The sequence below is a fragment of the Orycteropus afer genome, unplaced genomic scaffold (genome assembly GCF_000298275.1).
Source record: "Orycteropus afer afer isolate SDZICR_OR568_19922 unplaced genomic scaffold, OryAfe1.0 scaffold00264, whole genome shotgun sequence".
NCBI lineage: Eukaryota > Metazoa > Chordata > Mammalia > Tubulidentata > Orycteropodidae > Orycteropus > Orycteropus afer.
In genome coordinates this window covers 198,668-204,716 of record NW_006921851.1, presented here as the reverse complement: position 1 = coordinate 204,716, position 6,049 = coordinate 198,668, and positions in this window count along the sequence as shown.

The following is a 6,049-nucleotide window of genomic DNA, read 5'->3' as shown; positions in this document are numbered from 1 at the left end:
AGCTTGCTAGCTTTTAAGGTCCCAGTCACTACTCGCCAAAGTAGGAGGTGGAACAATGTTTTGTATAGTATGTTATGCCAATTGAGCTTGATGAAAAGGACAAATATTGTATGATCCCACTTACATGAAATACTTAGAACAGGTAAATACATAGAGACCAAAGGTTATGAGGGGTTGGGAAGAAATAGAGTAGGTAATTATTGCTTAAAGTTTACTGAGTTTCTGTTTGGGGTATTGACAGAGTTTTGAAAATAGAAATTGGTGATGCTTATAAAACATTGTGACTATAACTAATGCCACTGAAGTTTACAAAACAGATTAAAATGACATTTTTTGTTATATCTATATATATATGTTGTTGTTGTTATGTGCTGTTGAGTCGGACCCAACTCATAGCGACCCCTCCTTGGGTTTCCGAGCGATATCACTAAGGAAGGAGGTGAAGTACTGAAGCAATTCTGCTGTACAAAGAGAGAGGCAAGACCACCATTGAAGGTGATCTCTGATTGTTACTTGATGAAAATTAGGCATCTACTAAGAACACTCATTCTCACTATTGGATCTCTTTGAAAACTGAGCTTTTTATAGATGACCTTACAAATGGAGCCCACAGAGAGCCTAGCTTAGGATATTCAAAAAAGAAGGAATTCTCCTTCATCTTTGCCTACAAATTCCCCTAATGTTATTTATAGATGAAGAGAAGAGACCAGCAGGGAGCTCATGCCTGAAGGCCCCTTTCTTCCCAGTGAAGGAGGAGGTAAAGGCACAGTCTGGGAGTGGTCCCAGGAAGGCAGACTATGGTTGAGATAGGAAAGACCATCATGGGAATACATCAGGGGAAGGAAATGATCAAACCACTGCTGAGCATTCTGGCTCACTGGCACTAGAGAGCTTCTCTGCATACAAGGACAGGTCAACAGTCAAGAGACAGACATTGAGGCACTTGCACATCTCACACCCTTTGAATCAACAACTCACATGTAGGAATTACTCCTTAGGGGATCATCAGAGGTTTTCAGAGATGTTTATTCAGGACTTTTCTTTACAGCCTTACACATAATATCAAAAATTAGCAACAACTTACTATCTACCAATTGACAATTGGTTAACTAGATTATAGTATGTGGCACAAACAGTTAATATGCTTGACTGTTAACAGAAAAGTTGCAGCCTTGGATTCACCCAGAGGAAGAAAGTGTCTTTTGAAAGATCAGCCATTGAAAACCCTATGGAGCACAGTTCTACTCTGACACACATGGGGTCACCAGGAGTTGAAGTTAACTCCATAACTGGTAATTAAATAATAGTATTTAGGTGTTAAAATAGCCAAAACTAATATTGTAGATCTATATTCAAGCAATAGAATGGATTTCCTAACAAAATCACTGGAAAGACTTCCAAAATAAATTGTGAAATGAATAAGCAATTTACACAATGCATCCTATCTATGGAAATCAATGAATACATATATAAATCAAAACCAAACCCACTGCCGTCAAGTTGGATATGACTCATAGTGACCCCTCCTTGGGTTTCCCAGGTGGTACCACTAAGGAAATAAATTGCCCAATCTTCTGCAGACTGGCTGGTGGGTTTGAACTACCAGCCTTCTGTTTAGCAGTCAGATGCCTTAGGCACTGTGCTACCAGAGCTCCCATGAGGAGGACACTCTGACTATGCAAACAATGGTTATCTCTGGGTGGTGGGATTTAGTGTGAAGTATAGGAATTCCAGAACTCTTAAACATGCTTATGAGGAACCTGTATGTAGATCAAGAGGAAGTAATTTCAACAGAAAAGGGAATGAATACTGCATGATTTAAAATCAGGAAAGGTGTGTATTATGGCTGTATCCTTTCACCATACTTATTTAATCTGTATGCTAAGTGAATAATCTGAGAAGCTGGACTATATGAAGAAGAATACAGCATCAAGACTGGAGAAAACTCATTAACAACCTGCGATGTGCCAATGACACAACCTTGCTTGCTGAAAGTGAAGAAAACTTGAAGGACTTCCTGATGAAGATCAAAGACTACAGCCTTCAGTATGGATTATACCTCAACATAAGGAAAATAAAAATCCTCACAAATAAGCAACATTATGATAAATGGGGAAAAGATTGAAATTGTCGATAATTTCATTTTACTTAGATCCATAATTAACACCATGGAAACAGCAGTCAAGAAATCAAATAACATATTACATTTGGCAAATCTGCTGCAAAGGACCTCTTTAAAGTGTGAAAGAGCAAAGATGTCACTTTGAAAATTTAGGTGTGCCTTATTAAACCATGGCATTTTCAATTGCCTCTTAAGGATGTGCAAGCTGGACTGTGAATAAGGAAGACCACAGAAGAATTGATGCCTTTGAATCATGGTGTTGGTAAATAATATTGAATATACCATGGATTGGTAGAAGAATGAACAAATCTGTCTTAGAAGAAGTACAGCTGGAATGCCCCTTAGAAGCAAGAATTGCCAGACTTCATGTCTTGTACTTTGGCCATGTTATTAGGATGGACCAGTCTCTGGAGAAGGATATCAGACTTGGTAAAGTAGAGGGTCACTGATAAAACAGTGGTTAAGTGCTCAGCTGCTAACCAAAAGGTCAGTGGTTTGAACCCACCAGTCACTCTTTGGGAAAAAGATGCGGCAGTCTGCTTCTGTAAAGACTTAGAGCCTTAGAACCCAGTTCTACTCTGTCTAATAGTGTTGCTATGAGTTGGAATCAACTGGATGACAATGGGCTTGCTTTTTTAGTATGGTCCAGAGGAAAACAATTCAGTGCTGATTCAGGTGCTCACAGATACCATCAGGGGCCATTGTCAATGTTCTCTACCATCCTTGGGGGTGACTCGTGTCCTTGTGGTCACAAAATTGCTGCTGCACTTCCAGGCTTCACATCTATGTTTTAGGTAGGAAGAAGGGAGAAGGGTGAAAGCACTTTCTCTCAGCAAGGCTTTGCCTTAGTTAGTCATAAAAAGACACACTCACCAGAGACTTCCATCTACACTGCATTGGGCAGAACTGTGGCACCCCTAGCTGCCAGAGGGGCTGGGGAAGGGAATATTTTCAGTTGGGCACATGGTTTCCTTGAACAAATGTGACATTTTCTTAGTAAGGAAGAGTGGAAAAAAAGAGTGGCAACTGTCAGTGATGTCACAGTTTCCAGGGGTGGTCATTCTAGCAGGTAATGGTCCATACTTCCAACTGATGTAGTACCAGACACCCATGTGCTCATTCTCAGTGCAAGGTTTCACATTCCAGTAGCTGAAATTCTCATACTTCCCACCAGAACATCTTCCTTAATATCAGGAAGCCAAGAAGTAAAATTATTACTCTGAACATTGCTTGATGACCATGGAATCAGATCAAATGGAGGTGGCTAGTGTTGGGATTGACACAGTGGCTGCAATAATAGGCTCAAATATAGCAAGGGTTGTGGGAATGGCGCAGGACTAGGCAGTGTTTCATTCCATTGTACATAGGGTTGCTATGAGTTGGAGTCAACTCAACAGCACCTACAACAACAACAACAGTTTTGGGATATTTCACCCAGGCTATGATAAGGCCTTATGAATAATCCTACCTAAGCAGGCCAGCATTCCAGGGACTTGATTACCCACGCCACTCAGATTTTGCTGTGCATCTGTACCCAAATACCTCTCTTGTCACGTTAAGTCTTCTGAATTGTAAATATCATATCATAGCAGAAGATATCTTGTCTTTTACTATTTGGGATTATTTTATTTATGGAGCTTTCAAAGTCTCAAGGGACCCCTTATCCCTCCCTACAGGGGTGAACAAAGGTTAAAACTGTGGACCAAAGGAGTCAGCTGCTTCAGGCCACTGATAAGACTGCACGGCTGTTTCTCCTCAACATCCAATTTGAAAATGAGCATCAACATTCCAGGCTGCTGAGGAATCTCCAGTTTACCTCATACAAGGAGTAGCTTAAGTATTTGAGGTAAACAACCTGGAGAAGAAAAGATCGAGGGGGAAAGAGTACCTGCCTAACTTTTCCAAGTCATTGTTGTGTAAAAGAGGTTGGATTCACAAGGCTACCAAAACCAAGCCTGGACTAATGAGAAGTTGCTGGAGAATAGCTTTAGCCTAAAAATACAAACTCCCAGCAGAGCAGAGCATGCCCTCCCTGGCTAGAGGGCCATCCACCCGGCATGTGATGGGGGCATAGAGGGATGGATGTTCTTTTGTATTCACTCAGTGGAACTGTCAAAATAAACTGAATCAATAATAAAATTAATATATTGGATGAGGTTTATGCTAGCATAATATTCACTAATAGAGTGGCTCAAAACAGAAAGTGGAAAGGTGTTCTGAGTATCAGCAGTGATTGGCTTTTTATTGACAAAACTCGGAAACAAAGATTACTTCTAACTAGCTTATACAATTTACTATTGAAGCACTATCAGACTCTCATTAGTCAACAATGGTGGCCTGATTTATAGGAAAGCTAGGATTCAGTTTCAGTAAAGATGTATCTTAAGGGTCCACTTACTTGACTGCTAACAATTTTGTCAACCACATGACAATTACATTTCATTTAACAGAACATTCCAGCAGTAAGGAATTTATACTAGCCACTAAAAAAACCCCAAAACAAAAAACCAAACTCATTGCCATCGTGTCCATTCCAACTCATAGCAACCCCTTTGGGTTTCCAAGGCAGTAAATCTTTATGGAAATAGATTGCCCAATCTTCCTTTAGAGGAGTGGAATTGTCAACCTTCTGGTTAGCAGTCAAATGCCTTAGGCACTATGCCACCAGAGCTCCTTATACGAGCCACTAGCTTAGGTATAATCCCACAAAATTTTTAATTTCTCTAAACTTTTTTCATTTCCTTTCTTTTTTCTTTTGAGAAATCTGGAAGTCTCTCTTAGAAATGCCTTTCATGTTGCCAGCATCACCTGGCCTCTTGATTCTCCTACTAATCCCAGCATGAGTGTGACAGTGTGAACTGTTCCTTTCTGGATAATGTAGCTGAGGTAGTATTGGAATTCTAAAGGAATTGTTATGGGAAATGAATTCAAAGGAAACTGCAAAACCAAAAGGCAATCTTGTTAATGAGTACCCCTGTACACTTCATGCTCCCCAGTCTCCACTTGGCAGTGATTACTGAGACTAAATATTGAGAGGGCAGAGCCACAAGATGCAGGCAACTCATACCCCTGTTGTCCATGCAGAAGAGCTGCCCAGGACTTTGCATGAGGAAGAAATCAACTGTTGTTCTTTTAAACCTCAGAGATCTGGGGGGGATGTTGTCTGCTGTGGCAGCTAGCATTGCTTAGTCTAATAAGTTGCCAAGATTTTTCACACATTCTTGAAAATTTCAGACAACAAATAAGGATGTAATATGACTCCCCCTTCTATAGAAGGGGGAGCTCTGGTAGTGTAGTGCCTAAGGTACTCAACTGCTAACCAGAAGTCTGGTGGTTCAAACCCACCAGCCACTGCTGGGGAGGAAGGTTGGGCAATCTACTTCCATAGTGATACTGCCTCAGAAACCGAAGGAGGGGTTGCTATGGGTTGGATCTGACTCCACGGCAATGGTTACCTTGCCTTGCCTTCTATAGAAACAGAAACTGAGGTTCTGACACTTGAAGGAATGTTTCTTTTAAGGACTGAATTATGTCCCCACAAATTATGTGTTGTAAATCCCAATGTCTATATCTGTGGAGATAATTCTATTTGGGTATAGGACTTTCTTATTATCTTAATAAGCCCATATCAATATATGGTTTGTCTAAAACCAATCACTTTTACTTTTTTCACTTTCATTGTGGAGAAAACATACACAACAAGACATTCACCAACATAACAACTTCCACATTTACAGTTCAGGGACATTGGTGACATATTTCATGTTGTGCTGTCATTATTATTCTTTTCTTTTCTTTTTTTTTTTTTATTGTGATTTGGGTGAAGATTTACAGAGAAAATTCACTTTCCATACAGCAGTTCACATATACTTTGTCTCATGTCATTGACTACAGTTTACCATGATGCAACAGCTCCCCTCCCACTTC